At 38.2% G+C, this 25,271-nt stretch overlaps 1 protein-coding gene across 2 annotated transcripts in view; it reads right to left on the bottom strand.

Annotated features, from left to right (window-relative positions):
* The window catches only part of LOC126248333 (constitutive coactivator of peroxisome proliferator-activated receptor gamma-like), a 725,840-nt gene extending 703,648 nt beyond the window's left edge, over positions 1–22,192 (bottom strand). The window contains exon 1 of one of the 2 annotated variants that reach the window (XM_049949229.1): positions 22,072–22,192. The gene's annotated coding sequence lies outside the window, so the exon portion shown is untranslated. The remainder of the gene's footprint in view (positions 1–22,071) is intronic. The other variant, XM_049949228.1, reaches the window with a different exon arrangement.
* Between the last annotated feature and the right edge of the window lie 3,079 nt (positions 22,193–25,271).

The raw sequence follows: 25,271 nt of genomic DNA, 5'->3' as shown, positions 1-25,271 counted from the left end.
GTGCCATTTCCTATCATTCTGGAATTTCTTCAGTTTTAATCAGCAGACAATTACCAATAAACTATGAACAGAATTCACATCTGCCCCAAGAAATGTTTTGCAGCTTAAAACTTCTCATGATCCTTAAATCAAGTGCTAGAAGGAAGGCCTTCTACTACGTTCTGATGCACTAAAGCTCAAAAATTTGCTTCTATTTTTCCTGAATCGTGGCAGATATTTCCTACAAGGTTTCTGGACAAGTTGATACAGCACCCAACAAGCACTCTAGAACTCCTCAAAGAGATTTGATGGTATTCAGGACAGATTTTTGAGCTGACCAGCCCAACAAATCCACTTGATGCTCTGTGAATGGCACTGCATTGAAAGAGAGGTGTATTATGTGGATACAGAATAGATCTAGTTTGAGTGTCTATCATTTAATAGAAAACCAATAATGACATCACATGGACCACTCTAAGATCACACATTCATTCGGGTGATTAGTGGTTGTGGGCAGCCTCTCAACAGACTGTTATGTCATTGACCTCTGCAACTGAGCAATAACATACCTTCAATGGAACAGTTGAAAAGATCACAATTATTTGAAGTTGTTCCCGTTGTACGAGGGTTGGAACTTAAATAGTGGCAACTATTTATTCACAACCGATACAAAACAGTTACATGTTTGCACCTGTTACTGTCCTTCAAAGCCATCGGCATTGTGTAGAACCCATTGCCTGTGATGTGGAAGGCGTAGTATACCATTAGCAGAACCTGTTCTGTTGATGGTGCGAATGGAGTGGTCCATTGCCTGTCGAATCTCTGGCACAGTTCTGAAGCGATTGCCACGAAGTGGTTCCTTTATCTTCGGAATCAAATCAAAGTCACAAGGACTTAAGTCACCTGTGACCAGCTTTGCGAAAGAAGCAGCAACACTTTCTGAGCAACCCACCCACCATTTTGCACGACAATGCGCGGGTGCATACAGTGCAAGCTGTGGCTGCTCTGTTTGGTCGGAGGGACTGGAAAGTACTGTACCATCCACCATACTCCCCAGAGTAAAGTCCTTGTGACTGATTTGATTCCGAAGATGAAGGAACCACTTCGTGGCATTCGCTTCAGAACTGTTCCAGAGATTTGACAGGCAGTACACAACTCCATTCACACCAACAGAACAGGCTCTGCTAATGGTATACTACGCCTTCCACATCACTGGTAATGGGTTCTACACAACGCTGGAGACTACTTTGAAGCACAGTAACAGATGTAAAAATATAAGTCTTTTGTATCGGTTGTGAATAAATAGTTGCCACTATTTAAGTTCCAACCCTCGCATGTTTCAGAATTTGAGCCTCCTTATCAGTTAATTTCTTAGGTCTACAATTGAACGACTCTGCTTAAAATGACTCCAGTGTTCACACTTCATAATAATGAAATTGTTAATGGTCCTAGACACGTGCAACACCAGGGAAATTTCTCAGATGGAGTACCCAGACTAGCTCAGTTCTCTTTCTTGGGTAATGTTGATGTTATATATAAACTTGCACTTACAAATAGGAAAGAAAGAGTTTTGCATCATCCTGATGACTGCCAAGACCATTTTTTCATTCTGGAAAACTTACTCTCAATTCTCTTTTGCATACATGGAATTGCTATGTGCAGTCCCTTGTGCAATGGAGATAAAAATAAAACCACACTTCCAGCACAATTCAGTAGAACACGTTGGGTCTCCAGTCATTGATAGCTCAGCTACATGGTTTAGTCTTTGAAGATGTGCCAAAGAGTCATTTCAAGTTTAGAACATGCACACATTGTCAGTTTATGACAAAAAGCAAGAAACGTATGCCAAACTGGTGCACACTCCAGTGATGTCAGTCTAAAATTCAGCTGTACCCTGAGAACATAACACTGAAGTCCCGTGTCCTATTTGTGCTTGCCTGCAATCGATGAAACCAGCTGATGATCACTACCTACAAATTATGGCTTGAAGGTGTAACAGACTTGCACTCTACTTTTTCGTGGGTAAGTGGAGGGCTGTGTCAACCACCTCAACACCATCAATTTGTCCTCTGTGCATCCATTATGAACAACACAAACTTTCCCAGCACCATGATGCATCAAAAATATCATTAAGGTTTCTCCTCTGATGATTGCAGAATTATTCTAGTGTCTGATATCGTAATCATAACAGAATAGTGAGGGGGGCCTGTCTTTGTGTAGCTCCACAGGCTCAGCAGAGGTGGGTGAGCCATGTTTCGGACCAGTGTTACATTCTAATGAAAGACACCTCGAACTGCTATCGAGGGTAATTTGAGGGTTTTGCAGACTCTTCCAAACTTTGTCCAGCCCTAGTCAACATTTCAGCAATGAGCTTGTCTTTCAAGATGACAATGCATAAGCATGTTACGGCCAACTCGAGAACACTTTCTTCAGGAGGTTGGACTCATATGAATGAAATGGTATGTGCTCTCTACTGAAATGAATCCAACTGAGCCTACCTGCAACTATTTGAAACTTGCAGTACATAATCAGAGAAACCCACTTCATACATTTAGTAGCTTCAGGAGGGCCACTGTTGAAGAATAGTACAGGCTTGAGCAGCAACTTCCCTGTCAACTAGTGGGCAGTATTCTGAGGAGGATTCAAGCATGTTACAATATATAGGGTGGAACAACACAGTCCAGAGTGTTACCTTGCAGATATTTAGACTTCAGAAATGTGCTCTTTCAAACAGATTGCCTTTGTTTCAGTTATTGCACCTTTTTTTCAATATTACAGTAAGTTTTTTTTAGTTTCATAATGGTTATTCTTTCATTTCTTCACAGATAAACAACAGGTGGTGCAAAACAGCAGTACTTGTTCTTAGACGTATAACCTGGTATCACACAAAGTGCATTAGTTAGATTTTTCAGAAATCTTTGTCCAAAAAGTTTACTTGTTACCATATTTTATGGACTAAAAGAGACTGTTTTCTCCAAAACATTGCCTCCAAAATTCAGAAGCATCTTATATTTGAAATTAATATAAGAAGTCCAGTCCTAGATTTAATATTCCCGCAAGTCTTAAAAATGACCATACATTCAAGGCCGCAGGAAACCAATCTCTATCTGACAACATTAGATTCAACTGGTAGCAGCAGTGCACTGATATGATGAACATGAGCTGTGGGAATTCACGAGCTTGCTAACACTGTATCCCTCCTGTCCTGGCATCACAAACCCAGAACACTGTCTAGCCTATGATGCATCATTGCAGTCTATGGTGCCAGTGAACTTAAATTGGAAGTGATTTGTGTTATCGGTAACAGTATAATATTATTGTTAGTAGCTAGTTTCATAATAAAAAATAAATAAATAAAAAAAAAACACTCCCAATGGCACTGAAGACGATCTTATATACGAAGAGAACAATGTTGAAGAGGAAGAAATTTCAGGTGACTATTTTCAGGGATTTTAAATGTCAGTTCGGTTTTATTCTGGCTTTGCAACCTACTAATAAAAATGGTAAAAATGTACTTTTAAAAAAAATACTTGCTTAAAAATTAAGGTGCATCTTTTAGTCCAGAAAATGTGGTATATACAAGATGTGATTGTATGCCATCACCGCAAACAAATCAATACTCTAAATGTGCATATATATCCTACCTAACTTGTTAGTGTTTAGATCACTCTGCACTTTTTGCATCAGGAGGAAGCCTCCTGACAAACAAACATTGCCACAATTGACTTAAGAACAGATGTTTAATCTTGCATCTATTAGGTGTTCTCAGTTCTATTCATGGGTACACTGTGTTTCGGAAAAAGAATGTGTGGTTGGCATATGATGTGTCTCTTAGTGCTGTTTTGTTATCAGGGATACGTACATAACTGTGTAATTCAACACAAATGGTACAAAATCCTTACGAGAAGAACCCTAGGTTTACAAGACTTTAGGAAGTTCATCATAGCTTTCTGCAATTGTGTTCATAACTGACATTGTGCACTGTATCATGATGAAATATTTTCAGCTGCACTGGTACAAACTTCACTCAATACAGGAAGTAAAACCAACCAACTGTCCTACACACAAGCAGTCTGATGAATGGATTATCATAGGGCAGTACACAGGTGAAAGATGTAGACAGGTAATCATTACTGATGAGACTCATTCCAAATCTAACTGAATATGAAGCCTAAAAATGCAGTTTACGGTGTTTAAGTAAATGCTACTTTCGAAACATTCCACTATGTGGTGTAGAGAAGCCATTCAGTGAGAAATTGCAACTAAGACAGGATGGGCATGAAGTCAATAGACTGTTGGGCCCCAGAGGAATATGTCATGTAAATAAGATTGCAGAACATTAGTTTCTGCAAGTGGTTAATATTTGCCAAGAGTGAGTGGTTCCTATGAGCCAGGTGAAGTTTTATATCCATTTAATTAAAAGATATTGCAATGATGTCTTCTCAATCGTTTTGAATGAACTTCAGTGCTAATAATCAGTTACTGTGTTAAAATAAATTCACCCCCATTGGCCAACAGGTATAAAACAAACCCACATCTTATGGCAACAACGAGAAATGGAAATCAACAAACTGAAGATAGCTGTCAACAGTTAAGCAAAGATAGAAACTGTTTTGAAGTGTTTCTGGACGTTTGTTATGATACATACATTAACAGCAGTAAGACCCTTCACAACCACACTGCTTCTGTTGAAAGCTGGGCTGCTAAGATCAGGTAAAAAAAATTGTTGAAAAGGTGCCTGCAAATGTAGGATAGTGAAATGTATACGTAAAGTACAATTACCAACCAAGCGCCAAGTGTTGTTATAGTGCTCGTCAAAACATATATTTTGATCATATTTTTTGATTGTATTTTGCTCCTTTCTGTCTGTTTTCGCATTTTGAATACCTCTTGCAGTATATTAATGGTATATTATATTGTGTGTTTACATGTACAATGAATTTTCAATTGTCATTTCATAGCTCTAACTTTTGTTGGCATGCAGAACTCAGCGTTTGGAATGAACTGTGTATACTCACACATTTTCAGAAGTACCCTTTACTGTGGACACCTGTGCTAGTGTCTTTTCTCCTGTGACACAAGGGAAGTTTTGGTACCTTTGTATTAGGTTTCAGAAATATAGAGTGTGGGCTTAAATTGGTATTAGTCGTAATTTCAGACAAATGTTTCTTTAAATTCACCTCTTAGAATAACCTTGCACTGACATTTTCTGAACTTCCAGTAATAACAAACTTAACACATTAGAGTAGGCTGCATTCTTTTTACAGTGAAATAAACTTAACATATTTCATAATATTCCTTTACTGTTTCATACCTGACCATGAGTGGACTCTGTGGAAGTTGTAGGAAAGTGGGTAGTGGGATGCAGTGTTGAAGCTGTAGTAAATGGTTTCATGGGGGGAGGGGGAGGGGGGAGACGTAGTGGACAGGACTCTTGGGAGATCACTGAGGCCCTTTCCTGGAACTGAAAAATATGCAGCAGGAGTATGTTAATGGAGGAGCAAGAAGTGAAGATCTGTGCCCTTCAGGCACAGTTGGAGCAAGCTTGGTGAGAGCTGGTGAGAATGAAGGAAGGTGGTGGCAGGGGAGGGGAGGAGAGGAGGGGGAAAGGGGGGGGGCACTGGCAGTTTGTAGGAGAGCTAGCAGAACAACAATGTGATCTGGCAGTTTTGTTGTGGTTACCGGTAACAGGTTTCAGCTGCCAGAGGTGAAGGGTGAGAAGCCTCAAGATGATGTAGGCATAGGATACATGCAAGAAACACTGCCTGTAATTAGGAAGGGTAAGAACACCACCAATGTTACGAAGTGCAGAGCACTGCAGCTAGGTAGCAGTCATGGCAGAGGTGTTGGTCCTCTATTGCAGGAGAAGTTAGGGAACGAGATCAAGTCATCAGCATTTTCAAGCCAAGTGCTGAGCTAGATCAGGTGATTGAGGATTTAAGGCCTTTGCGTAAGGATTTCACCAACGATCATCACGTAGTGACAGAATGGGGCAGGGAACAGCCTGGACAGAAACAGGGCATACAATCTAGTTGGTGACCTGAATAACATGGCTTCCCTAACTGATGGCACCAATGGGAACATGGCAGCGCTGTTCCAGCAGCATGACTGGCCTTGTCTTGGCAGTACTGTAAGGCATGCGAATGTGGAGCTGGAGGTGGCACTGATGACTGTCGGCCAGGTACACACTGCGCTGGTGCTGGTGGGGGCTATTACAAGATGGGGCTACATTAGGCACGGTCCGCTCCTCAACAGGTTTAAGAACGGTAGGTTGGTGCAGTTAATTAGTGAGAGTATGTTGGATGCATGTGGGGTCCCACACAGTCTAACACCTGTTGTCATGGATAGGAGACCTAGGAATTTTTTAAAATGAACCCCAATAGGCTTCCCTCTCTTAGAAATATCTCAGCTAGCTTACGAACCTTCTGCACCATGTATACAGGAAATAGAATGAATCACATTGGAGTGTGCAAGCACCATGGAAATTTGCTAAGAATTATCTATTATTCCTCAAAATGTGCAGTCTATTAAAAATAAAGTACATCAGCTTGAAGTTGAATTACTATCTCTGAGCAGCATGGCAGTGTGCATTACAGAGCACTGGTATAAAGATGATTAATTGCAGTATAGAGTATTATCATATCAATGTGCAAATTGCTACTGTAGGTCTACCTTAAAGGATGGGGATCATCTATTTATATCAGGGGTGGCACACAGTTTCAAGTTAGAGAATATCTTACCACAATTAGCGCATATAAAAATTTTAAATTCTCAGATATTGAAATAACAAAGCTTTCTGCTTATAAAGAGTCAAATCATTCTGTGTGTTTACTGCTCACCTAATGGTAATGTCGCTTCTTTCTTCAAAAAATTTACTGAAGTCCCCGAAAGTGTGTCTGCAGCCAAAACTAGCATAATAATATATGAAGACATGAATGTTAATATAGGCATTGAAGGTGAAATTAGTAATAACTCCCTGAACAATTCAGCACTTTTGACATACCACAAATGGTACACACTGCTACAATGATTTCAAGAAGTTCACCTTCAATTTTAGAATATGTACTCAATGGACACTAACAGGGAAAACTGTAAAATACTTATCAGAGATCTTGGCATCTCGGATCATTACTTCAGACAATAAACGCTAAAGACAGGTTTGGTGAAACCTCCAAAACTGCAGGCCTACAAAAGGATTTTCTCACATCATAAGATACATACTTTTACTAGAGCACTGGCAAATCAAACCTGGAATGAACTGTATATGTAAAGCAATGTAGGTGCTAAGTTCTCTAAATTTTGACACTGTTTAAATAAATTTTTGAGGTGACATTTACAAAAGTATCCATTTCTACTGCAGCAGCTAAGGAAAATAAATGTATAACTGCGGGCATCAAAGTCCTCACAGGCACTTGCATTTCTCAGTTCTTTCCAAATGCACTTCACTAATCCACAGTTCCTTGAATACGATCACAGGTAAAAAAAAAAAAAATAAATAAATAAAAAATAAAAAAAATACAGGAGGTTATTATTGGTGGCAAAATACCACTCAGAGACAAATTAATGAATTACGATTATTATCTGACACTATCAGCTGCATTGGAGGTAAACTCAGAATCTAATCATGGTGGGTGTTCTTATTACAGAAGCTTATTCACCCAGATTGAGAAAAAAGTTTTTTTAAAGGCCAAGCCAAGGCCAAATTAATATATAACGCAGAACATAAAAGTAAAGCGGTGTGCGGTGCTGTAAAACAAGAAAACTAAAAAAGGTGGACAGAAGTATAACAACATACAAATCAAAGACAATAGGAAGTCCTTACGAAATAGCTAATTTTGTAAATGATTATTTCTCTGGTGTTGCAAATAAGCTGCAACAAAATCTTCCTAAAACAAATGTAGCACCCACAATGACTTCTACAGCAAGGACTATGATGATGTTTACCCGCAACAAAGCTTGACATTAGGAAGACAGTACAACAATTAAAAAATAGTAAGTCAGCAGGCATACATGAGTTTCCTATCTCTGTTCTGATGGTGTGTATAAATAGCATACAAGCCCCATCAACAATCATAATAAACCAATCCTTTCGTTCAGGTGGCTTTCCAGAGTACCAAAAGTACTAAAGAAAGGTATGTGGAAAGCACTACAAATCAAGGGCCAGTTTCACTGCTGTCTTCATACTCAAAAATAATTGAAGCAGTCATGAAAGAGAGAGTGATATGTTACTCAAACAAAGACAACTTCTTTAACAAAGCATAGTTTGGTTTCAGAAGTGGAATTAGTACAATATCAGCCATTGCAGAGTTCACAAATGTGGTACTTGCAGCTATTGATAGGGATGATTGTGTTACAGGCATTTTCTTCAACTTGTCAGAAGCTTTTGACACTGTTGACCATAAAATACTATTGAGCAACCTAGAAATGCTAGATATAAGAGGAACAGTCAATGAGTAGTTTCAGTCTTACTTGGAAAACAGGGTGCAAAACATTGAAATTGTTCACGTCTGCTGGTGATAAATTTTTAGTAAAACAATGGTCAGACACGAAATATCAAAACATAGGTATTGCTCAGGGTAGAGTATTCGGTCCAGTTCTGTTCTTCATTTATATCTATGAGTTTCCAGATAGTATAAGACATGGAGAAAAAGTTCTCTTTGCCGATGACAGCAACAACATAGTCATTGATAAAACATCATAACATACACCCACATAATATTACATCATCTAACCACCCAACCACAATAGAAATGGACATGAAAATTGTCCAATTAAGTAACAAAAAACATCTCCTAAATCTAAAAGAGAACTTCCAAATTCAAAATGTAATAACAAAGAAGAAACACACAATAAATGACTAGACAAACATCAGCAACCAGATATTACTTAAACTAATAAAATGTATTGTAGAGAAAGAAACCCCCCCCCCCCCCCCAGACACTACAAAATAATACCACAAACTAGGCAATATCCCACACCCCTCATCAGCCACCTCTGTAGCATAGTGAAGTAATAATTGACAACACAGTAGTCTGGACATGTCAGCTCTTTTTACACACACACACACACACACACACACACACACACACACACACACACACACACACACACAGTATTACAAATATTGCAATGGACTATGTTGCAAAGAAAACCTCACTCAAACAGAGCAATAGCCGACACTCCCATCACTACCAAAAAAAAAAAAAGACAAATGCATGCTACAATAATAAAACAACACACATCAAATGGCAAGATGACACTGGTTCTTAAAAACATTAAAATGTGAATATACTTAGTGTTTGTGAAAGTGCTGTGTGCTGAAATCTAACATAAATGTGGAAGAACATGAAGAATGATGTAAATGACAAAAAACCACGAGTAACAATAAGAATTAATACTCTTTATAGAAGTAAGTTAAAGGATGAAAATCGTTCATGATCCTAGCTATCAAAATAATAACAGGAAAAAACATATTGTTACACTGACCATTGAAGATGCTTTAGATTAAAGGAAAATAGTTGCAGAAGGCGTATTTAACCTAAACAACTTTCGTATCTGTAACTGACGAAAAAGTCTGAAAAACAAAGAAGATAATATAATTTATGTATAAATGACGAAACATTATTCATTAGAGGATTACCGAACGAGGCCACGTATCTCTTGACACACTGACCTCACATTCAGGAGGATGGAGCTGGTCTGGCCGGCCATCCTGATCTGGGTTTTCCTGTATCACTGAGGCAAATGCTGGGACTGTCCCTTAATCAAGGTCATGGCTGACCACCTGTTCTATCCCAATAGGTTACCTATCCTATCCTCTTAAAACATGTTATGTAAGCAGTGTGTTATATTTGGCCCCATTGATTGGCACTGTATTATCTTAACAAATCCTGTATCACTGTGAGATGCTCCTTGGATGAATAAATAAATAACATAAAATAAAACTGCAATTACAAATGTCTACCAGCATTCCATAACATAGTGTACATCATTCTATAACAGAGTGTACATGTTTTGTTCACCAAATGTACATTAGAAATCTTCCTTCCCTCCATCCTCCCTTCCCCGCCTCCTTGTTACTCTTGCCCACTACGCCCAACATAAGCTCTTGAACTAGCCAGGATGTAGTACTAGAACAATGTAACAAAATGTGTAATTATAGTGGAAACTTCTGGTAAAATGTAAATACATTAGGGTTAAAGAACATCACTCATCGAAAAGCACAAGCATTTAGTCATCAACAGGCACAGCAAAAAGGAAAGAAAATTTGCTATCTCTTGGAAGGAATCTTGTTGGCAACTCTAATGCTTCAGCTATTTGGTAAGTGGTCTCCTCAACTCCTAAAGCATTTATGGAGCCAAATGTATGTTTCATTAGCCTGTTAGCTCCGAGGAATAACATTTTTGGAAAGAAACTTCCTGGCAGATTAAAACTGTGTGCCCGACCGAGACTCGAACTCGGGACCTTTGCCTTTCGTGGGCAAGTGCTCTACCATCTGAGCTACCGATGCACGACTCACGCCCAGTGCTCACAGCTTTACTTCTGCCAGTACCTCGTCTCCTACCTTCCAAACTTCACAGAAGCTCTCCTGCGAACCTTGCAGAACTAGCACTCCTGAAAGAAAGGATACTGCGAAGACATGGCTTAGCCACAGCCTGGGGGATGTTTCCAGAATGAGATTTTCACTCTGCAACCCGCGAAAGGCAAAGGTCCCGAGTTCGAGTCTCGGTCAGGCACACAGTTTTAATCTACCAGGAAGTTTCATATCAGTGCACACTCCGCTGCAGAGTGAAAATCTCATTCTGGAAATTTTTGGAAAGTTTTGCAATGATTTTGATCTTGTGTAAGCGTAGTGCCCCAAAATACACAGTGAGTGGATACTTTTACTTCTTTAATTATATATCATGAATATTCATATTGATTATGTAAGAATGCTGATTCTCGTGGTGGTAACACTGAATAAAATGTTCTTGGGCTTCCATTGCATTATCGGTTAAAATGCCATGAGCTTTTCACCAAGTCATTGTCCATCAAAATGACTGCTGATGCGCTGCTGCTAGGCTTTTACTTACTCTAGCTGACAGCTGTGAAGTTATTGGTGCCCGCAGTACAGCCTTATATGGAGGTATGTTGAATCCACATTTGATGCACCTATTTCAACCTTGTGATCACTGGACCCCACAATGTGCTGAATTATTAAGAGTGTTGTCAGTGATTTTTATGACAATGGCTTCTTTCATTACAATGTCCCACATGCCATTAGTGGGAGCCACAACAGAGGTGTTGTCAAGCTTGATCTGGTGATTCTTTTCCAGCTAAAGCAGATTTTTCAGGATAGTACAGGTGATAAAACTCTCGTGTATACTTATTAACCACTTGTACAAGTTTACTTTTTCAAAACTATTACAAATGCCTTCCAGCATTTCAGTAATTGCCACGTCTGAAAATTGATTTCATTTTCTCTCTCTTCAGCAAGCAGTGTAGCTTATTTGACACAGAGCTAAAAAAAAAAAAAAAAAAAAAATGCAAATTTCTTTTCCTGCTCCTCACTGGTGGCCTTATTGCAATTCTTACTTGAGACAGATTTGTTTAGTGATTGTCGTAGCCATTATTCTTGAAGAGGTTGTGTAAATGGCACAGCACATGGGGCAAATTATCAGTATCCGTTATTTTTCTTGAACAATGTACTATAGTTTGTATCACATGCCACATGATAATTGCTACTGGCATGCAAGTACAGATTGGTGAGCGACAGTTTTCGTTAGAAACTGTGACTAAGGCACCCACTGTGCTTGTGATGGATGACGATACCTAGGTAAGGCAAAGTGTTGTCTTTTTCCTACTTCTATAGTGAACTTCATGTTACTGTTAATGCTGTTGAGATGTTCCAGGAATCCATCAAGTTTTCCACGTCCATGGGGTCAAATGATGAACTTCTTGTCAACATATTGAAATGAACAACTAGTCTAATGGGGTCATGACTAAGGCAATATCCTTTAAGGTCTTTATAAACAGGTTTGCAATTGAAGTAATGAGCTTCCTATTGAAACATTGTCCATCTGATCATAATACTGGCCATAATAATAATAATTAAAAAAAAGACAAGCATGTGCCTAAACAGACTGACCACGCCACTTTCAAAGAATTGGTTTACTAGATCCAAAAAGTATTTGATAGGCATATTTGCAAACTGTACAACAATATCAAAACTGACCACAATATCATCCTCATTAAGTTTAAGACATTTAATTCAGGAGATAAAATGATATGCTTTGATATGAACCAAGACCCACATGTGAAGCGGGGAGACTGGTCAAGTACTTCACCAGTTTGTATGTCAGTGAACCAATGGTGGATACGATGAGGCAGAACAGCATCCCATCCTTGATCTTACATAGAGCACAGACAATAGGTCTGCTCTCATGTCATTCTCATTATTCTAAATGCTGGGACATGGGGAAGCTTCTGGTGAGTGTATTCGTGTCTGCAATTATGGCTATTTTTCCCTTGTCAGTAGGAGGAACAACAATGCTTCCATCATTTCATAGTGCACAAAGGTGCGTTCAACCCCAGTCATGTTTTGTGCTGGTGCCTTTGATTTGTGACGATAAGGCTGGTTTCACAACAATTTGTCTACTGTTTCACTGGGCAACTTGGGGAGTGCTTGTTTGACACCATTTGCTATTTCACAGGCAGGGATGTGTTGCTGCAAAGGTGTGAATAAGTCAGCTTAAGTGCCAATATGGTATCCATGTCTATGCATATGACTATCAAGTTGATGACGAGATGAAAGAGATACCTAATCAAATCATTCTTCAGGCCTCCACAAATAATCAGACAATTACTGAGAACAGATAAAGTTGTGAGAGGTCTCAGAATAAATGAGAGTTTACATTCTTACTTCAGACAAACAGTGCACGCTGTATCACAACACAGGAAGGAGCAAGGGAGGTTTTATTAGCTATGCTCTCTCAAATAATCTGCTTTACTTCAGGATGCTCCAGAAAAGAGTCACCAGATCAAATCTGTCGTGTCTCACACTAATCGTGTTTGGCACAGTGTAATTCAAGAAGCCATTGAAATAATGATAAATGAAAACACCCTTAACAGATATGGTGGTCTAGGGCTCAGTGCAGTGCGAGACCCAATGATTGCAAAGCTGAAGTGGGTGCACTGACTGCAATGTCAACATATACCCATATATGGCAATACAGTGAGCAGTACTTGCAGAAGCTCCTATCATTTTAACCACACAGTTCAGCTTCAAGCCTCAGAACTTCTATACTTATTGATATGTTTCAACAATCCACTCCAGTCATCTCCAAGTCATTGGGATAGTACACCACAATCCACCTCTGCCTAAATTAACAGCAGTAAAGAAAATTCCTCATTCTCCGAGATCACTGCATGGTGAGAGTTAATGTCTTAAGAAATTTGGCCTCACCAGCTCAGTCAATTGGACACTTTTAAAAGTGGATCCATTAACAACACACCTACCACATTACAAATTCTCAGACACTGGGTAAATGGTACACGTACAACTGGGCTGTTCCCAGAATGAATTAGTCACTCTGTAGAGGTTGTGCCGATACAAAACTGTTCATCTGGCTTCTTGTTGTATACCATGCCCACAAAGCATACTTCTGGACACTAGGTAGCAAATGGTAGCCACAGTATCCAACATGGCAATGCTAGACTCTTCACATATCTGTGCAAGTATATGATCACTAGTGCCATATGTTGCATGCAATGCCTTGACTGGAATGGCACAAAGTATTTCACATTAAGAGGCACTGCCCCCCCCCCTCACCCCCCCCCCCCCCCCACGTCCTGCACAGTGTCAAATAAGACAATCACACTATCTTAGTACATCAGCCTTACTTTATGCTGCTTACAGACCACTTTGTTAATTGTAATTGGTTTTGCTTATTAGTCCCAACAACTGTATTTTAAGTTGAAGTGGAAAGACTTCAGTGTTTAATAACCAAAGATTTAAGCTAGCAAGCACCTTAAAAATTATGCATTTAAGGTTTTTATAATATTTTCATACTTCATCGTTCTCCGTCAGGGTTTACTTCTTTTTAAATCATTGTTAGGTAGTTTATTTGATTTTCATTTAATAAAGAGATGTCAAAGAAAGTGAAAATATTGAAGTATGATATCCAATAATACATGATTTTTAAAAAAAATATAAGTAATGCAACATTGCAGACAGAAAATGATGAACAGTTATTTTACTACAATTACATGTGTGAAGTATAAACTTCAACAACAATTCCGGACTGACCTATGTCTGATGTTTTGAGTGCAAATAGATTTTTCCTGTATGCATTCAGTTTGACTTTATCAAAAACACTGCTAAGAACAGATTTCAAAAGTACTGTCATATTGGGTATGATTGGCCCCTTTTTTGATGTTTTTGTACAATATCTCTTGCATTTCTATTCACAGTGATTTTTATTATTATTATGCATTATTTCTATACAAACATCCATATCACACTGTTATATTTTTCCATAGGTTAGCAGAAAAAAGATAACTAAAGGGGACAATGTTACCCCATGACGTGGGGTAACTACAAACATGCAGAATAATCCTGGGATAAATATTAGTGTAGTGCAGTATGAGTGTGATCACAGTAAAGGGCCCTCAATGATCCCCAATGAAAACTGAATGTTTAGTAAAATGTTGATAAGCTAGGTATCAGAGAAACATCTTTTTATGAATAAAATTATCAATCCTTTATTTAAAACACACAAAAAACTTTTACTGAAAAAAAATTAAACTTCTTTTACTAAAATCCTCCCTGGAAATTTATACAGAGTTCTGCACCCTTCTACCCTTGGCAGCTTGCCAATCATATGACAGAATGGGGCAGTATCATATTCCTTTGGAACAAATGAAGGTTTCATTGAATCAGTGGAGTAAAGCTCCCATTACTTCAACTACTTTTTCCTTTGTTGCAATTTTTTGAATAATACAAAAACAGAAACGTCTGCTTCACCCTTTTACCCCCAACTGCTCTTACCGTAACGTCATCTGGGAAAAGATGACAACACTCAAACCTACTGAGCAGCAAATCTTCAACAAATGGTTTGTTTGAAAGGTCAAAATTGCTTTCATCATTTTCCCGAGTCACTGGCAATTTCATTACACCTAGATCATCTGATGAAGAATTATCACTTTCGGAAGATATTTTTCCTGGCCTTTGAGTGGTCTTCATTAGCTGTGGATCACTTGGAACAACTAATCTGAGGATAGTTTCTATCATTTATACCTGCAGATAATTTGAACATTTTATATGGTGCACACACACTTTCATATGATGACCTTTTGAACAATTTTGGACCAATGTTCAAAGCATAAACACCTAAAACAGCTTTACCCCAGAGCTTACATCAATTTTCTTTCTTTTTGTATTTGACAGGACTATTTATTTCTTTTTTTTTCTTTTCACAGAGAAATTAAATAAAAAAAAAAAAAAAACAGAGATTCAGCTACAGCTTCCTTCTTTGCTTCCATATCCTGTTCACTAGGGAGTTTACAGAGGACAACTTATTTTTTAAATTGGAATATTCCACATGCCTTGTGTAGTGGACTGACAAGGCAGCCAGTCCACAGAGACGGGTAGCCGAAAGGGCACACGTACACACACGCCGACTGGCGCGAAGTCTGGAACAGGATACGTGATGAATGTGATAAAGAAAAGAACGTAGCTACTAGAACACTTAACTTTTATATCGTCCTTTGGTATACAGCATTCTTGATGATACAAGTGAGACACTTTAGATTCATGAAGTAACTAATGGCGCCTTGCTAGGTCGTAGCCATGGACTTAGCTGAAGGCTATTCTAACTGTCTCTCGGCAAATGAGAGAAAGGCTTTGTATGTGTAGTCGCTAGCAATGTCGTCCGTACAACTGGGGCGAGTGCTCGTACGTCTCTCGAGACCTGCCGTGTGGTGGCGCTCGGTCTGCAATCACTGCCAGTGGCGACACGCGGGTCCGACATGTACTAATGGACCGCGGCCGATTTAAGCTACCACCTAGCAAGTGTGGTGTCTGGCGGTGACACCACACCTTGAACACATTTTGGAGATTCATCTTAATTTCACTCCTAGACTACTTATCAGTTCATTAAGAAGGGTTTGAAACATTGCTCTTGGTACAGTTTGGAATAGTGTATTGCTCATTTTGACCAATGAGTCTTCAATGGATGAGGGGAAAAAAAAAACATCCAAAGGTTGTGTTAAATGGGTTGTATTGGCTGGGATACACACAAACTTTATGTAATTTTCTTCACATAGCTGACAAACCTTACTTGTGAAATGTGAACTTAATTTGTCCCGTATCATTATCTTTGTTCCAGGCAGGTTTCTAGCATGAGGAAGCAGCACATTTTTAAACCAGTCTGTAAATACTGCACTCTCAAACTAACCCTGTTGAGTTCTGTTGTAGATTGTTCCACCTCTACAGCACCTTCCATCACAACAGGGTCCTCCATAACTCCAACTATAATATGAATTTTCAGTTTTATGAACAATAAGTGGTAACAAAATATCAGAAGCAGACCCACACATCATGATAGTTGTGGATGATGACTTGGTATGGTTGAAATCAAGGTCAAGACACTTAACTCCACTGCGAAATATAAGTTTCTTCCTTCCTCGACCATTTGACATATTAGATTCATCACAATTAAATACATTACAGGCTGTTAATCTTTGGCAGTTGTTTTCAAATTGGTAAAATATTTGATACGTCGATCTTTTGTCTCTTCCTCCTTGCTGCAAAGATAACTTTATTTCGTTTGATAAATGTATGGACCAAATCGTTCATTACCTGGATAGTTATTCTGGAATCATCTTTCATTGCATCCAACTAAGTCTAGGAATGTTTTGGAAAAACTTTAATATCCATAATCTGCAGTGCAAACCCCAATCAGCAGCAGTGGCAGTAGAATTTTCTAATATGCATTCTTCTGATGTTAGTGCATTTTTATTTCCTACCTTAATTGGTCCAGTTTTCCTTAAGTAGTTTATTTACTGTGTTTTTTGATATACCTTGCCTCTTGGCTGCACCTTTTATTATCTCTTTACTATTTTTAATTAACTAAACCACTTCTTCCAACGTTTCCTTATCCACATCTAGGTACTGCCTTGCACCTGGAGGCCTTTGCTACATTCTAGGCACTGCAGTTCAATTTTTAATTTAGTTATAGCTTTATCTATTCAAACTGACACTTTATTCTTTAACTTCACTGTTTAATAAAGCTATAGCCTATTGTGCCCCTTCTTTATGCTTAAAACAAACACTAATCTCAATCTAAAACTACTGCAATAAACAGAACACTTGCAACAACAGAGCCTGTCCATGACTGACTGAGTTTAAATTCACTGTTGCTCCAGTCTCAATTTTTTTACACTTATTTTCTGCCATATTTGGGCAAATACATGTGGATTAATGGAAATTTTGTGATAACATTTAGGAAGTCAATGTTACCACCGAGAGAAAAACCTGACAGTGATAGGATTAACTACTTCTTCTGGGCCCAGAAACTTTTCCCAGTTCTATTTATAAGTAGATATGTAGTGCTTGCACAAAAAATTGTTTTTAACTATAATATTTCTTTTTAATTTTATCTTAAAGTGTACGAATTCAAATCAACAGATTTAATTATATTATATGATAATTTTTATTTTCAAGAAGATACGTAAGTTTATCCAGAAATGAAAAGGAAGAGCAAAATTGACCCCAGGGTCAATATTACCTGGACGAAACTACTGGGCCATCAGTTCCTCTATTTCACAACAAAAACACGTAAAAAGGTAAAAAGTGAAAAAAGTAGGGTCTCGGCTACTCAAACCATGTGAGTGAGTTAAAAGAGTTTTAAAAAGTGTGTCAGTAGCTGTAACACAACAGGTCACAGAAGACAGATAACCCAAGCATCATCTTGCACAAGAGGGTCCAAAGGCACAACAAGGTGAGGGCAGAAGAAAGTAACCTGCAGTAGCATGTGGGGAACCCACTGCAGGTTCTCCCCTCCCCCTCCCCACAGACACCCCAACACAAAGTGGAAGAGTATTGTAGTTTCGTGTAAAATCCACTGCCCCTCAGGAAATACAACACTTTGGTAGTCGCTGTCTCATCATCTCAACGCATCTGAGGTAGTGAGATAGGCAAGCTGAGAGCATGCTACAGTCCAGCCAGTAGGGCACACTCAACAACAACATGTGCTATCGGCAGTAGACCATCGCAGCTGCAGTGAGGAGGATCCTCCTGATGCAGAAGGAACTTGTGAGTGAGTCTCATGTGGCCTATGCATAATCAGCATAACACAGTGGCATCTTTCCAAGAGGACTGGAAAGATGTATTGCACACCTTAGTCGACCCTTTGATCATTCTCAACTTGTTTTGGGTTGTAGCAGCCAGCAATTCCAATTCCCAGAGCCGTAAAACATTACGTTGAAGTTGTAATCTTAAGCCTCTAATCGGTATTCCAACATCAAGTTGATCTGTATTTGCATATTTAGCTAGATGGTAGACTAGTTCACTTTTTCAAATTCCTATGTAGCTCTATGTCCAGATGAAGATCACTGTCTCTCTAGAGCTGTAGCGATCAACCAGTAGGTCCCGACTGTCAGTGACCAAAAGATTTTTGGGGTAGCACAGGAATATGGCTTTTAAGCAATTCATGGAGTCACTTCAGATCAGAAAGTTCATCGTGGCCAGGGATTTGCAAACCGCAGAGCCCAAGATACTGCAGCAAACTCTGCAGTGTACACACTGCAAATACTCAGCACAGAGTGCTTCTCATGTCACTTAACATGTACAAAAGTGTAACCAAACCTGTCACTGACTTTTGATCCTTCCACGTAGATGCATAACGAATCATAATAATCATAGAGGACTGAATGAAATAGGTGTCAGAAGGATAGGATCAACCTCCTCCTTGGGGCCACAAAAGAGGTCCATCCGCATCACAGGACAGGGTACAGACCATGTGGGTAGGCTGTTGGAGGTTCTTCAGTAGAGTATAGAGTTGGATGCCAGATGGTCTAACCAGTTTTGAGCAATGCGCAAACAGTCTCAACTGCTGGTTGTGGAACAGAGTTGAGTGACATGGGTGAGTGAGCACCTGACAGACTGAATGCGTAATTTGCCAGTAGCTTTTATTGTCTAACCTACAGTGGTTCACTTCCACCAGGAGGCTGTCAACAGAGTTTGTACAGAAGACCCCTATTGCCAACCACATGCCGGTGTGGTGAACAGGCTGCAGCAAGCTCAGTATCCATAGTCCAAGAGGGATAAAATCAGCACTTTGTAAAATGGCAGAACTACGCAGTCCATGGCCCACGAGGAGTTACTAAGAAAACAGATAGCATTTACCTTTTTCATGTAAGCTGCCTTGAGCCGGCGGACATATGGCAGCTAACTTAGCTTGTTGTCAAATAAAATAGCTAAGAATTGAAAAGTTTCAATGACTTCAAGTATCTGGTCACCAAGATAAATTTCTGGGTGCAGGCACACATTCCGGAATTGGCAGAAATGCACAACTTTTGATTCTGCAGGAGAAAATTGATAGCCGTGATTCAGGGCCCAGTTTTGAATTCTCCAGACATCCCCCCTGAAGTTGGTGCACAGTGATGCAGAGGTGTAGTAAAGGCAAAGATCATCCACAGAAAGTGACAGAGAGACAGACTGTGAGGTCCATTGCATTTACGGTACCACTGATGTACCGGGTGATCAAAAATTCAGTATAAATTTGAAAACTTAATAAACCATGGATAATTTAGATAGAGGGGTATTTATTAGAAAAAAAGAGACCTGACAAAATTACCCGAAGTCGCAAGTGTATTGTGATTGACCGACATCTCTAGGGATGCTGAAAGACAACATCCGATGCTAATGCCTCACCATAACTCCAGACATGGTTTACAGTGCTGTTCACAAAATTATTCCTTGACTACAGCTATTGTTGAGGAATGATGGTGGACATATTGAGCATTTCCTGTAAAGATCATCATCTTTGCTTTGTCTTACTTTCTTATGCTAATTATTGCTAGTCTGATCAGATGAAGTGCCATCTGTCAGACATTTTTTGAACTTTTGTGTTTTTTTTTGGTTCTAATAAAACCCCATGTCATTCCAAGCATGTGTGTCAATTTGTACCTCTATCTACAGTATTCCAGGATTTATTCAGTTTTCAAATTTATACCGACTTTTTGATCACCCAGTATATAGTGAACAGTGTTATGCTCAGAACTAATCAACTGAAAGAGGCACTCTGGCAATAGCCCGCAAATTATACGCCAAATGTATCTGCAAGAGCTCATGCTAGACATGGATTAATTCTTTCAGAAAAAAACACAGAATCTATATGTAAGACAATTAGCTAGTCAGATGAGACAAGAAAAAGGAGAAATATTTTGAAATTGTTCATCACTGGAAAACATTTACTTGTACCTATTGCTTGTACATCAAATAATAATGAAAAAGAAAGTGTTATTAAGTAATTCAGAAGTGAATCTGGATATATGCCAATTTTGTAATCTTGTTAGAGTAAAACAACAGCAACACCAATTACACGTACCGTACATGAGATTTCACATGGGCAACGGGAAAGCAATGACTACACATTAATCATTACATGAGAATATGTTTAAGGCCAGCTAAAAGATTACTGACATAGCAGACTGAGATCATCCCTATGTAAAACTTATGTAATGGATTTGCATAGTATTTTTTTGTTGTTTATGTAGAAAATATGTAACTAATATGCATCAACATATTTGTCGGAAGCTTGTCCAATACCCCAAATTTGTTACTTGAATCTACCTCACAGCTTCAGTTTTCATAACGAAAATTGGGTTAACTATGCAAATTTGATATAATTATGGTGAAGACGTAAACTTTGTGCTACGCTACAAGTCAATCTTTTACAACATCCTTAATTCGGCATTCACATTCGCTGGCTTTGCCAACTCACAAACAAATTATCACATTTCAGCATAACATAGACCTCTGACTATACTTCAGATTACATATGAAGTCCATCTGCAACACCATGCTCTCAAAGGGGACTGAGGGGGAGGGGGGCGGTGTCAGTAACACACACTTGCCCATCCCTCTGCAATGTACTGTGCATTGGCTTTATGTGTATGCATGTAGATGTAAATAAAAACAACTATTAAAAATCTAAACAACACGGACTAAAAATCACATAAACATACGCTTTCATATGTGCTGTTTAACCTGGTTACACAACTATAGATCAAATAGAGAGATGTGACTTGAATGACCATGTTTAACATTTTCTGTTAACAGTTTGGTGGCTTACTGTCCCTGAAAAATTACAAGCAAATAGACACTGATTTGTGGCCAATGGTAAATTTCAACCAAATCATTCGTGATAATAAGATGATTTTTATTACCGCACAAACAAAACTGTTGCGAAAGTGGTGTACATTAAGATTAATAAACCAGACAATAAAACAATTATTCTGTGCATTAACATACAGTAGTTTACGTGTCATCACCACTTAATCAGTACATTACATTCTGTCAATTTTCATTTAGTTGATCATTTTGCCCCTGATTACAAAGATATTTCAATTTCGCGATATTTTCAGCAGTAGAGTTGAGTCAGTAATCTGGAAAGTTGTTCCAAACAGTTACTTCAGTACCTACATAAGTTGATTTACAAATTAATAATAAAATGACTCGCTTCACATCTTTAAGACTTAACGTGCGCAATGATTCATGGAACATGAAATTAACTATTTATCCCTTTAGTTGCAGGCTAATTTGAAGTTTATTTTATAATAATCGTCTTTCCTTTCCAAATACAACAGGTCTGTGACAATCCAGTACCCTAGGTCTTTCTACGCAACCGCGCTAATATATTAACAAATTCCCCAAGTATGGCGTTTACACTTCCCTTTTGTGGGTGATGATTTACCCTGCTGCACAGATCCTACAAATTAAATTATCATTTACGAGATGATGATAAAATTAAGATTTTTTGCAAGATGGAAAGCTTATCCGTATTTTATACTAGACAGAAACATGAAAAAGTTATCGCTCATACTTACTGACAGCTTACCGCCCACTCGATCCAACAAACACCTACAGTCCTACACTATTGATTTTCAAAGATTGTTTATACATACAAACCACTTGTCAAACCGACGCCACCAACGTGCTTATTTGTAGGTGGTGTTGTTCAAACCAGTAAGCTCAACAAACACTCTGGCCGAATTAAACTCATTGGTCTGAATATATAATCATAGCGTAGAAATATCTCTATTTCTACTGTACGTATATAATTCGGAGTATAACAGCAAGGACATTACAGTATCGAAGCTTTTGAACATATAGCTCTTTTGTTCAGTTTATTACAATAATTTATGAAGCACGCTCCTTTTTCTAATATAAAATTTATTCTCATGGGTTCTAAATACACTTAAAATAAACTGATTAAAAGTATAAAGTATGGGAACGATTGTCAAGGAACGTTGTGACGATACATTAACTGATCCCTATTTCGTAAGTCACAGATAATCTTTTTAAAAGTGTGGACATATGAAAAATCATCCGACTGACAAATTTCCTACACTGATGTCCCAACATTCACTACGTTCCGATAACCAGTTTATGTGCCACACTACCTTAGTGAAATCAAATGTCGGAATGCAATTTTAATATGAATATTTCATCTGTTTTTAAGTTTATTTATTCATCCATGACTAGATAAAAATCCATAAGCATGTGCTTTATACTTTTTAAGTGGCAAATGCGTTTCACTCACACACACACTGCACAGTGGATTTGAGAAAAGAAGTAACACGATTTCCGGTGGCAGTATTATTTCAGATTGAGCGTAGGTTTTAGCGAAAGAAATCAACCATATTACAGTGTCTCTTAGTGCACTCACACTAAGCATTGCTCAAAAATATGGTGTAGAATAAATTTAATATTTCGTAATATTTTGTGTGCTATATACCACACAAATACTCATTCATGATGGTATAGAACAGTGCAGGGCCATATTCTGGAACACCTGCTGGGTGGACTAAACTGTGCACTTCACATCCAGTGCATCAATTTCATTATACGTCGTATCATAGTACACTACTATCTCAGGCTTGATTGTTGCGATGCTCAATGAAACAGCATTATGCCTTGAAGACACTAAACTAACAGCCTTCTTAAGTATTTGAATGAAGGATATAAGTAAGTAATATATCCAAAAACAATTAAGTTTTACATTTTGCTATCAGGAACTCATTTGGAATCATTCCTTTTATTATTATTTTGTAGATGTGTGGCCTATTTGTGTCCTCTTCCCAGTTTGAAAAGTACATCTGATTTACTTAATGAGAATATTTATGGTTACAAACAAAAAAAATGTGGTGACAATGCAACCTGCAAACCAAGATCTTCCTCCAAAACTTTACGAGCCTAGGAAATGAGCACAATGATTTGGACGCAATAGCATGTTTTAATAAACCAGATGTATCAGTTATTACTGAGCACTGGTATACAAAAAAATCTTATTATGCACCCATTAACAAAGAATTTCTGCTCATCTTTCAGTAGGGATATCCAACCTTATGGCGATGTTGCAAAAAGTGGCAATAATTGGTGCTCAAAGATGTAATTCCTTACGTGTTGAAGGTGTTACTGAACTTTCTCCGATAAGCTATAGATGGGAAAGGAAACATAATTTTAGATATAGACAGACCTCCATCTGAAAGTACAGATATTTTTTTTAGCTAATCTCTATCAATCGCTTGTAGAGAGAGATAGTAAATACTCTGGGAAAACGGCTAGGTAATTATGCTGATAATTGTTCACAGTTTAATGGAAACTTATCTAACCAAAATCAGTTTTCACTTTTTTAAGAATGACGAGTGGCACACACAGATCTAACATCACTGATATGTAATACAGGGTACCCAGGGCTTTGTACTGGGATACTTTCTTTTGTTGATTTTTGTAAGTGACAAAATACTGCTCCCCAAATTCAAGTATAGTTCTGTATGCTGATGCTACATCCATTGCATGCAAGTGTAAAGATCATGAGCAACTAAAAAAAACTATGAAACTGTATTACAAATGAAATAATTCAGTATTTCCATGAAATTCATCTCATTGTCAACACAAGATAGCTTCAGTAATGGATTTTAACCCCAAAAGAGAGATTTTGAAATTCAGTTGTGCACTGGAACTGATATAGACATCAAAGAAAACTACTGTTTGGTTACAGTTAAACTTTCTATATTTAACATGTTATAACATGGAAACTAATTACCATACAAGAACATAACTTGGTAGCATTAATGTCAAGGACATGGGGAAGAGAAATAATGCAGAATAAATTCAATTGAAACACTTTTCATGTGCTGCTACAGTATACCATACCAGTACCATTACCAGTGATGGTGATGGAGGCTGTTATGAAAAGCTTGTGATTTTATTCTAATCTGATGTGTCAAGTTAACAGAACTTTTTATCCATGTGAGTAAAATTATTGTGTAAAATCGATAGCGCACCTTCTTACAGAAGTCTCTTCAGGGCCCATCGGAGTCTTTCACTTACATGTCAACATATTTACTCCCTAATAGTGTTTGTTGTTTGTAATAGGGGTAATTTTACGCTGTTCAGTGAAATGAACTTGCAAAATACTGGAAGTAAAAACAATGTCCATGTAGACTATACATCCCTGCCTATGACTCAGAATGGAATTTCACATTCTGATCGAAAGTCTTTAACAGGTTGCTGCTGGACATCAGGCAGAAAACTGAAAATCCTAAGATATTAAAAAAATATAAAGTAAAAAAAAACATTTTATTAGCATCTCCTTCCATAATTATAATTAAACGTAATGTTTCGATTCAAGGAGGCATATGCTGGTTAACACTAAGGTTCAAATTAACAGGATTTTAATGTTACCATTTTATGTAGGGCTGACAGTACTCATTGTAAAATTATGAAATGCTTTGTTTGAAGTATGAGAGAAAAACAGCACTTGAATAAAAAAACATTTCGAGCTTTCAGGGTCATTACTGCCTTCCTCTGGGAAGATGAACATGTTTTGTGATTGGAAATGATGGGAAGATCACTTAGACCACCCGTATAGAACACTTATGTGACACATTCATGAGTACTGCTCCCACGTTTGAGATCCAGGTCAGATTTAAGCAATACATTGAAGCAGCTCAGAGGCTGGATGCTAGATAGGTTACCAGTAGTTTCAAACTATGTGCAAGTAATATGAAGATGCTTGGCG

Source organism: Schistocerca nitens, chromosome 3 (assembly GCF_023898315.1).
Source record: "Schistocerca nitens isolate TAMUIC-IGC-003100 chromosome 3, iqSchNite1.1, whole genome shotgun sequence".
In the NCBI taxonomy this organism is placed as follows: Eukaryota; Metazoa; Arthropoda; class Insecta; order Orthoptera; family Acrididae; genus Schistocerca; species Schistocerca nitens.
Note: the sequence above shows the minus strand (reverse complement) of the source record. Positions and strands in the feature narration are given on the sequence as shown.